Genomic DNA, 11,616 nt, shown 5'->3' on the forward strand with positions numbered 1-11,616 from the left:
TATGTTTAGATTGTAATTTATAGAATTAAGAGATCCTAAGATCTGCTTCAGGAGCAGGCACTGGTGCAAGAATGTGAGGCTATACCCCAGCAGCTGCTCGACCACCTGATCCAGAGTATGCCAACCCGTTGTGCGGCCTGTGCACTTGTGCATGGTGATCATATCCCGTATTGATGTCGGGGTACATGTGCAGGAAACAGTGGCGTTTTGTAGCACATGTGTTTCGGGACGGTTTTCTCAACTTATCACCAATACCGTGGACGTACAGATCTGTGTCGTGTGTGTTCCCTATGTGCATACGCTACTAGCGCCAGTTTTGTGTAGTGCCACGTTGTGTGGCACCACATTCTGCAATTATCCATAATTTATTAGCATGTGTGTATATGCTGTAATGAGAACCCATAGAGAAGCCCCAGCCGACTATATCCGAAATTACGGACTAGAAGTTTGAAGGAAAGCTCAATCCACAGCTCGGCATCGGATGCACTACCTGCACGAGTCTCAAGTACAACTTCAAACTCCTGTGTACTTCTTTCGCTACGCGACCAAAACGATTTCCGCTGAAAACGAGCGTTTCGTATCGCGGCTCTGATTTTGTCGTATCCTTGTCAGCGCTGTAGAGTGCAGACGTGTTCTCACTGACTCATCGCTCTCGCCGTTGCGTCAGCGTAATGTTTACGTGGCGTTCGTGGGTTCGGCAGGCTGTACTTGTTTCTCGTCTACTCTTCCTGCGATGTAAACGCTCTTTGACAGGTTCAGGGAATGACAGACCGCAGGCTAATTGTTTGCGAATGCCTGTTCCCACCTGTTCGCTTCCATTCACCGTGAACGAGCCGTAATACGCCGTGATTCTAACGCGAGCGCTACGCGCCTCGTTTGTGGTGAACATTTTTGCCCGATTTCGTCATTTTTAAAAAGTTATTTCGGTATATTTTTCGCTAGTTTTTCTTCCATTTCCTCAATAATTTCGTTAAATTTTATTTCCACTTTTCAGCAGTAAAAGGTACAGGAAATACATTTATGGCACATTTGCAGTGAAAATCTATTATTTTACATAAATTGAAGAAGCATAAAACTTATAAATCATGGAAGTTTGGAAAACATTTATCCTGTCCTAGTCTATGTACACAACACACAAGTCAGCCCGAGAAAGCCAAGGACACCATGACTTCCATATTACTGGGAGTCAGAGCTGTTCTCCTGTCAGACATTATGCTGCAGTATCTAGAAAATGATCTCTCACTATCAACATTACTGACTGGGATCCACAAAGCCTCCACTACAGCTTTACACAAACCTGGTATGTATTTGTTCATCCATTCTCTCAACTTCGCATGGTCAACTTTTTCCATCGGAATGTTAGCCTCAATGAAAGCTCGAGTAGTCGATAAAAGGAATTCTTCTTTATCATTTTTCGCTCGTTTTGCCCCTACAGTGACTTCCGTGAGCGTAGCTTGTCTTTTTATACCAGTAGTTGTTAGCGCCTTCTCCTTGTTCTTCTTATGGGAAGAACTGTTATTAATGTGTTTCAGGCGCGTGTGCTTCCTCTGCCACTCAATACGCACATTGCAGTATTTGCACATAAGTACACTGCTGGCCACCGTAAATGCAACACCCTGAAGGAAGCATCCGAATCAAGTGAAATTGACACCATGGGTTTGCAGCGATGAGATATGCAACTGATTAGAATTTCAGCGCAGACGCACATCACTCGCGCCTGTGGCGCCACCTCATAGCGCCATTTAAGGCTTGGCGATTTCGACGAGTGTACGTTCGGCACGTGTGTTTACCTTGTGGTTGTTTCACAAGACGATCAGTTATGCCTCGTAGACAACAGCGAACATCTTTTGATCAAGTATCCGAGTTCGACAGAGGAAGGATAGTGGCCTACCGAGATTGTGGATTATCATACAGAGAAATCGCTAGTCGTGTTGGACGAAACCAAACAACTGTAATGCGGATGTGTGACCGTTGGATGCAGGAGGGTACGACGGACCGACGTGGTCGATCGCATTCACCTCGGTGCACCACTGCACGTGCTGATAGGAAAATTGTGCGCATGGCAGTGACGGATCGCTCAGTGACATCACGAACCGTAGCACAGCACATTGCGTCTGTAACGCATCATCCAGTGTCTGCGCGTACCATTCGACGCCGTTTACAGCAGAGTGGTCTGTCCGCAAGACGTCCATTGCTTCGTCTACCATTGACGCAGAACCACAGACGTCTCCGTCGCCAATGGTGTGATGACAGACGGATGTGGACGGCAGAACGGAATGACGTTGTCTTTACTGACGAGGCACGCTTCTGTCTAAAGCACCACGATGGCCGGATTTGAGTGTGGAGAAACCGTGGAGAGAGGATGCTGGACAGCTGCATTATGCACCGCCACACTGGTCTTGCACCGGGTATTATGGTATGGGGCGGTATTGGATATTACTCTCGCACGCCTCTAGTACGCATTGCCGGTACTTTAAATAGCCGGCGCTACATATCCGAGGTGCTGGAGCCAGTTGTCCTTCCTTACCTTCAGGGCTCGGCCACAGCCATATTTCAACAGGATAATGCGCGACCACACGTGGCACGCATTGTCCAAAGGTTCTTCGTCAATAACCAGATTGAATTGCTTCTCTGGCCGCCTCGCTCTCCGGATCTTTCGCCGATAGAAAACATGTGGTCCACGGTTGCTCAACGAGTGACCCAGATTACATCCCCAGCTGCCACACCAGATGATCTTTGGCAACGTGTGGAAGCTGCTTGGGCTGCTGTACCCCAGGAACACATCCAACGTCTCTTTGACTCATGCCGAGACGTGTGGCAGCGGTGATCTCCAACAATGGCGGCTACTCTGGCTACTGATTCTGGCAGGAACCACATGTCACAGACGTCTGTAACGTAATCATTTGATACTTGGTCAACATGTTATCTACAAAATAAATCTTGTTGTGCTACCTCTTGTCTTTCTTGGTGTTGCATTTACGGTGGCCAGCAGTGTATCTTCCCAGACGGCCGTTGCGGCCGTGCGGTTCTAGGCGCTGCTACGGTCGCAGGTTCGAATCCTGCCTCGGGCATGGATGTGTGTGATGTCCTTAGGTTAGTTAGGTTTAAGTAGTTCTAAGTTCTAGGGGACTGATGACCTCAGAAGTTAAGTCCCATAGTGCCAGTATCGTCTTACTTTTGTCGAAAACATAAAATCCTTCGGACGAAACTTCCTTTTCTCGGTCGAAAACTGTCACTACCATATTAATCATCTGTAGCACGACAACACAACACAAAATACCACACTCAATGCACCGGGGATCCACAACGAATTACAACACGCAATACTGAATACACCGCCAGAACATCCAGAACATTGTTGAATGTCTTTGGAATACTCGATATATTATACGTATCGAAATGGTGTACAATCGATATCCAGGCTGTATTACCATAACTCCAATTGAATTTCTGCAGTTAAGTTCAAATGACGAGATTTTGCAAAGTTTCGTCAATTATTTCCCGATTTGGCTTAAAAGTAAATAGTTTCGCGTTTTCAGCAAAATGTGTAAAATTTCGTGAAAATTTCGCGATTCCGCGCTTTGCGAAAAACAGGTGCCTCTAGTTATCAGTGATGAGTGTAGAAAGAAAGTAACGGAAGCGCGTGACGTACGGCGCTTAGAACCTGAAGTGTGCTTACAGTGCACATCTCTCAATCCGAATGAGACAAGTGACACCAAATCACCTGACCACGTTCCAAGTCCGTGAGATCCGTGGAGCGCCCCATTCTGCTCTCTCACGATGTCTAATGACTACTGAGTACCTGCCAATAGGTGGCAGCAGAATGCACGTAATATGGCTCAAATGGCTCTGAGCACTATGGGACTCAACTGCTGAGGTCATTAGTCCCCTAGAACGTAGAACTACTTCAACCTAACTAACCTAAGGACATCACATACATCCATGCCCGAGGCAGGATTCGAGCCTGCGACCGTAGCGGTCGCGCGGTTCCAGACTGCAGCGCCTTTAACCGCACGGCCACATCGGCCGGCCACGTAATACGAAAAACGTATATTTTTGGGGGGGTCCGGATACTTTTGATCACATAGTGTGTCTCAAGTTGCATCGGCGTTCGAGTGAAGAACTACCATTCTGGTGGAATTCTTATGGAGAATAACTCGTTTCGTTGATGTAAAATTTTCATCTCTTTTTCCTCTTTCAGTCAATACTATAGATTCGGAGACTTGAGTAGTGGAGCAACGTTCGGCAGGCTAATACCTCCAGTACGTGACAACCACAAAAAAAATGGTTCAAATGGCTCTGAGCACTATGGGACTTAACATCTGAGGTCGTCAGTCCCCTAGAACGTAGAACTACTTCAACCTAACTAACCTAAGGACATCACATACATCCATGCCCGAGGCAGGATTCGAACCTGCGACCGTAGCGGTCGCGCCGTTCCAGACTGAAGCGCCTAGAACCGCTCGGCCACTCCGGCCGGCCGACAACCACAATTTCAGTGCTGCAACGAGATGCTAGTATGGAATTCGGTTGTGATTCCCGTCCTGCTTTGCGGATCTGAATCCTGGGAAGTTTACAGGCGGCACCTTAAAACGCTGGCACCATGTCGCCATCGATGTCCGAGGAGGATTCTGCGTATAACACGACGAGATAGGCGCGCAAATCTGAGCGTGTTCCGGCACGCGGTACTGGGGCGCCAGATTTGACGGGCAGAAAACGCAGTTCGCATGACCACTATAGTAGTCGTAAGGTCAAACGAGTGTTGCTCCGACTTATCTAGTGGGCGAACGACGTGTGCGAGGTCAGATGAAACTATTTAAGTGAGTCAGAGGGTTATCTCACTACGGGTAAGATAGATACTGCCTACAGGAAAATTAAAAAGACCTTTAGAGAAAAGAGAACCACTTGTATGAATATCAAGAGCTCAGATGGCAACCCAGTTCTAAGCAAAGAAGGGAAGGCAGAAAGGTGGAAGGAGTATATAGAGGGTTTATACAAGGGCGATGTACTTGAGGACAGTATTATGGAAATGGAAGAGGATGTAGATGAAGATGAAATGGGAGATAAGATACTGCGTGAAGAGTTTGACAGAGCACTGAAAGACCTGAGTCGAAACAAGGCCCCGGGAGTAGACAACATTCCATTAGAACTACTGATGGCCTTGGAAGAGCCAGTCATGACAAAACTCTACCATCTGGTGAGCAAGATGTATGAGACAGGCGAAATGCCCTCAGACTTCAAGAAGAATATAATAATTCCAATCCCACAGAAAGCAGGCGTTGACAGATGTGAAAATTACCGAACAATCAGTTTAATAAGACACAGCTGCAAAATACTAACGCGAATTCTTTACGGACGAATGGAAAAACTGATAGAAGCCGACCTCGATGAAGATCAGTTTGGATTCCGTAGAAATGTTGGAACACGAAAGGCAATACTGACGTTACGACTTATCTTAGAAGAAAGATTAAGAAAAGGCAAACCTACGTTTCTAGTATTTGTAGACTTAGAGAAAGCTTTTGACAATGTTGACTGGAATACTCTCTTTCAAATTTTAAAGGTGGCAGCGGTAAAATACAGGGAGCGAAAGGCTATTTACAATTTGTACAAAAAGCAGATGGCAGTTATAAGAGTCGAGGGGCATGAAAGGGAAGCAGTGGTTGGGAAGGGAGTGAGACAGGGATGTAGCCTCTCCCCGATGTCATTCAATCTGTATATAGAGCAAGCAGTAAAGGAAACAAAAGAAATATTCGGAGTAGGTATTAAAATCCGTGGAGAAGAAATAAAAACTTTTAGGTTCGCCGATGACATTGTAATTCTGTCAGGGACAGCAAAGGACTTGGAAGAGCAGCTGAACGGAATGGACAGTGTCTTGAAAGGAGGATATAAGATGAACATCAACAAAAGCAAAACGAGGATAATGGAATGTAGTCGAATTAAGTTGGGTGATGCTGAGGGAATTAGCTTAGGAAATGAGACACTTAAAGTAGTATAGGAGTTTTGCTATTTTGGCAGCAAAATAACTGATGATGGTCGAAGTAGAGAGGATTTAAAATGTAGCTGCAATGGGAAGGAAAGCGTTTCTAAAGAAGAGAAATTTGTTAACATCGAGTGTAGATTTAAATGTCAGGAAGTCGTTTCTGAAAGCATTTGTATGGAGTGTAGCCATGTATGGAAGTGAAACATGGACGATACATAGTTTGGACAAGAAGAGAATAGAAGCTTTCAAAATGTGGTGCTACAGAAGGATGCTGAAGTTTAGATGGGTAGATCACATAACTAATGAGGAAGTATTGAATAGAATTGGGGAGAAGAGGAGTTTGTGGCACAACTTGACCAGAAGAAGGGATCGGTTGGTAGGACATGTTCTGAGGCATCGAGGGATCACCAATTTAATATTGGAAGGTAGTGTGGAGGGTAAAAATCGTAGAGGGGGACCAAGAGATGAATACACTAAGCAGATTCAGAAGGTTGTAGGCTGCAGTAGGTTCTGGGAGATGAAGAAGCTTGCACAGGGTAGAGCAGCATGTAGAGCTGCATCAAACCAGTCTCTGGAGTGAAGACCACAACAACAACAACAACAACTACCTGAAAACGTGTCACGATGATGTTAATGCCTGAGAGATCTTAGCACTCGCCCGTGGTTCTAACCACCGTGTCGCGAATGCGTGTCACGTGAGGAGACAAGATTTTTGTCGTCTTATGATCTTTTGCAAATAAAATGTGTAGAACATTACAGAATTATGGCCAAATAAGTTCTCGAGTAGTTGAATTTTACAAGAAATCGCCCGTCATTATGCGTGATTATATGCATAATAATACAATGAAGCGCCAAAGAAACTGGTACAGGCATGCGTATTCAAATACAGAGATATGGAAACAGGTAGAATGCGTCAATGCAGTCGGCAACACCTACATAAGACAACAAGTGTATGGCGCAGTTGTTACATCGGTTACTGCTGCTACAATGGCGGGCTAGCAAGTTTAAGTGAGATTGAACGTGGTGTTATAATCGGCGCACGAACGACACTATCTCCGAGGTAGCGATGAAGTGGAGATTTTCCCGCACGACCATTTCACGAGTGTACCGTGAATATCATAAATCCGGTAAAACATCAAATCTGCGACATCACTGCGGCGGAAAAAAGATCCTTTAAGTTCAGCGTGACAGAAGTGCAAACCTTCTGCAAATTGCTGCAGATTTCAATGTTGGGCCATCAACAACTGTCAGCTTGCGAGCTGTTCAACGAAACATTATCGATATGGGCTTTCGAAAACGAATGCCCACTCGTGTACCATTAATGACTGCACGACCCAAAGCTCTACGCCTCGCCTGGGCCCGTCAAAACCGACATTGGACTGTTGATGACTGGAAACATGTTGCCTGGTCGGACGAGTGACAATTGTATTGAGGCGCACGGACGTGTACAGGTATGGAGACAACTTCACGAATCTATGGACCCTGCCTGTCGGCAGGAGACTGTTCAAGCTGGTGGAGGCTCTGTACAGGTGTGGGCAATTGGAGTGATATGGGACACCTGATACGTCTGCATACGACTCTGACAGGTGACACGTACGTAAGCACCCTGTCTGATCACCTGCATCCATTCGTGTCCATTGTGCATTCCAACGGACGTGGGCAACTCCAGCAGGACAATGCGACACTCCACACGTCCAGAATTGCTACAGAGTGGCAACACTTCCACCGACATGGACACTGTTGGGCATACCTGGGATGCCTTGTAACGTGCTGTTCAGAAGTGATCTCCACCCCTTCGTCCTCTTACGGACTTATGGAAAACCCTGCAGCATTCATGGTGTCAGTTCCCTCCAGCACTACTTGAGACATCAGTCGAGTCCATGCCACGTCGTGTTGCGGCACTTCAGCGAGCTCGCGGGGGCCCTACACGATATTAGGCAGGTGTACCAGGTTCTTTGCCTCTTCAGTGTATATAGGCGTTGGCGAACACAGCGCCGACTCCTATTATAGAAATAGACTTTGTACTTTCGTGTCTTCTTCATCCTTATGTAGTTTGTTTTCTTTTCGTGGCACACTGAAAAGTTGCATAGTGTTCTCCTACAAGGGAGACAGTACATCTGAAAGCAGAAAATGTTTACCTTTTTTAGAGAAAAAATGTACACCATCCAGAAATAAGAAAGTGAGTAGATAAATGTGTTATAATGAACATTATTTCAACAGTCTAAAAGTCAGATTTTTTGAGGAGAAGAATAATTTTCGATGTTATTTGGCAATTAACAAGATAATGAGATAGAAACAAAATAATGTAAAAGTCGTGTGACTAGGGCCTCCCGTCGCGTAGACCGTTCGCCGGGTGCAAGTCTTTCGATTCGACGCCACTTCGGTGACTTGCACGTCGATGTGGATGAAATGATGATGATAAGGACAACACAACACCCAGTCCCTGAGTAGAGAAAATCTGTGACCCAGCCGGTAATCGAACCGGGCCTTTAAGATGGACATTTTGTCGCACTGACCATTTTTTTTTTTGCATTTTTGTTCGTTGTTGATCGTTGGGTTTCGTCATTGCGGACGTCACATGACATCCGTTGAAGTTCATTTGTTGATCCTTCCACTCAGTTTTTTTTATTACAGATGCCAACCAGCTCTCTGGCCGAACACACTATGGCACCACGCAGCTGCCGGGGACGGACGAGACTGAAATGACAACGGAAGAAGCCGTTATTTACTGCGTCCTAGATCTTCCTCGATGTATTTGATAGTATACATTTTCTGGAGCAAAATAAAAGTGTCTTCTAAAGTGTCTCAACTAAAACTAAACTCCTCCCGAGCAGGCCATGAATGCCCAACGGTACCGACCGGCCGCCATGTCATCCTCAGACCACGGGCCTCACTGGAGGCGGATATGTAGGGGCGTGTGGTCAGCACACCGCTCTCCCGGCCGTATGTCAGTTTTCGAGACCGGAGCCGCCACTTCTCAGTCAAGTAGCTCCTCAGTTTGCCTCACAAGGGCTGAGTGCACCCCGCTTGCCAACAGCGCTCGGCAGACCGGATGGTCACCCATCCCAGTGCTAGCCCAGCCCGACAGCGCTTAACTTCGGTTATCTGACGGCAACCGGTGTTACCAGTGCGGCAAGGCCGTTGGCACTCTGAAATGTCTGGATGACTCCTTTCCTGTTCTTTCAGTTCGCAGGAGTGTGAGCAATTTACCATGCGACCTTTGACAAGTTCCACTATGAATTCTGTATTTGTCACTGCTTGTTGCTTCATTTTGTTACTATATTTCTATTTTTTCGTAAAGACAACGGTCTGTCACAACCTCACGTTCACCATTCAGATGTCAAACTCCACGGCTAGTTAGTTAGTTAGTTACCTGTTCTATTGATCAATAGCAAGGAAAACCGTTATGATGTGGAATGTGTCAAATGCACAAGAAATGCGCACAGGAAACAAGTTTTTTTCTTTTTTTCTGTTTCTTTTTTTGTTTACATTATAGTATTATACCTAAATATTTCTATTATCTATCCCATTCCCTTAAATGGCACAAAATGCATATATTATATCTCCAGATTTATTTACTCATATTCAAGGATTCATCTATGGTATAGAAGGAGTTGTCAAAGAGATATGATTTCAATTTGTTTTTGTAACTATTACTGCATATTTTACCACTTTCTGTGCCAAAGATAGATTAAGTAAAGGACAGTGTCCACCCTTCTATTTCCTGGTATTGTAAACATGAATGTCGCTGTTGATTTTAAACTGGTCCATTTTGTTGAGAAAATATTTCATTACTGAGTAAATGTACTGTCAAGCAGTTGTAAGAATTCCTAACTTTTTAAACAGGTGCGCCGGCCGCGGTGGTCTAGCGGTTCTGGCGCTGCAGTCCGGAACCGCGGGACTGCTACGGTCGCAGGTTCGAATCCTGCCTCGGGCATAGGTGTGTGTGATGTCCTTAGGTTAGTTAGGTTTAAGTAGTTCTAAGTTCTAGGGGACTTATGACCTAAGAAGTTAAGTCCCATAGTGCTCAGAGCCGTTAAACAGGTGCCTACAACATGTGCGACTATCAATCCCTCACATTAGTCTAACTACTTTGTTTTGAGCAGTGAATACCTTTTGCCTAAGTGTTGACTTGCCCCAGAATATTATTCCGTATGGCATCAGAGAGTGGAAGTAGGCAAAGTTGGTAGCTTACTAATTTCTGTATCCTCAAAATTAGCAATTATTCTGATTGCAAAAGTTGCTGAACCTAGTCGCTTTAGCACTCAATCCGTCTGCAGGCCACAAGTGGCCCATCGGGACCATCCGACCGCCGTGTCATCATCAGATGAGGATTCAGATAGGAGGGTCGTGTTGTCAGCACACCGCTCTCCCGGTCGTTAAGATTATTTTCTTTGACCAGAGCCGCTTCTATTCGGTCCAGTAGCTCGTCACTTGGCATCACGAGGCTGAGCGCACCCCGAAAAATGTCAACAGCGCATGGCGGCCTGGATGGTCACCCATCCAAGTGCCGACCACGCCCGACAGCGCTTAACTTCGGTGATCTATCGGGAACCGGTGTATCCACTGCGGCAATGCCGTTGCCTTAGTCGCTTTAGGAGATCCAAATTATGAATTTTCTAATTAAGATTCTCATCTATATGTACACCCAAAAACTTAGGATGCTCTACCCTGGATACTGATTTGTTTTGACGTGTTACGTTTATTGAAGGAATTATACTTTTTCCCAAAGAAAGCAGGTGTTGACAGATGTGAAAATTACCGAACTATCAGTTTAATAAGTCACAGCTGCAAAATACTAACGCGAATTCTTTACAGACGAATGGAAAAACTGGTAGAAGCCGACCTCGGCGAAGATCAGTTTGGATTCCGCAGAAATGTTGGAACACGTGAGGCAATACTGACCCTACGACTTATCTTAGAAAATAGATTAAGGAAAGGCAAACCTATATTTCAGGCATTAGTGGACTTAGAGAAAGCTTTTGACAATGTTGACTGGAATACTCTCTTTCAAATTTTGAAGGTGGCAGGGGTAAAATACAGGGAGCGAAAGGCTATTTACAATTTGTACAGAAACCAGATGGCAGTTATAAGAGTCGGGGGGCATGAAAGGGAAGAAGTGGTTGGGAAGGGAGTGAGACAGGGTTGTAGCCTCTCCGCGATGTTATTCAATCTGTATACTGAGCAAGCAGTAAAGGAAACAAAAGAAAAATTCGGCGTAGGTATTAAAATGCTTGGAGAAGAAATAAAAACGTTGAGGTTTGCCGATGACATTGTAATTCTGTCAGAGACAGCAAAGGACTTGGAAGAGCAGTTGAACGGAATGGATGGTGTCTTGAAAGGAGGATATAAGATTAACATCAACAAAAGCAAAACGGGGATAATGGAATGTAGTCGAATTAAGTTGGCTGACGCTGAGGGGATTACATTAGGAAATGAGACACTTAAAGTACTAAAGGAGTTTTGCTATTTGGGGAGCAAAATAACTAATTATGGTCGAAGTGGAGAGGATATAAAATGTAGACTGGCAATGGCAAGGAGAGCGTTTCTGAAGAAGAGAAATTTGTTAACATCGAATATAGATTTAAGTGTCAGGAAGTCGTTTCTGAAAGTGTTTGTATGGAGTGTAGCCATCT

At 45.2% G+C, this 11,616-nt stretch overlaps 1 pseudogene; it reads right to left on the reverse strand.

Moving 5' to 3' along the window:
• Positions 1-10,447: 10,447 nt before the first annotated feature.
• LOC126215540 (5S ribosomal RNA) lies at positions 10,448-10,565 on the reverse strand (annotated as a pseudogene).
• Positions 10,566-11,616: the final 1,051 nt, after the last annotated feature.

This window comes from Schistocerca nitens, chromosome 12, assembly GCF_023898315.1.
Source record: "Schistocerca nitens isolate TAMUIC-IGC-003100 chromosome 12, iqSchNite1.1, whole genome shotgun sequence".
Taxonomy (NCBI): Eukaryota; Metazoa; Arthropoda; class Insecta; order Orthoptera; family Acrididae; genus Schistocerca; species Schistocerca nitens.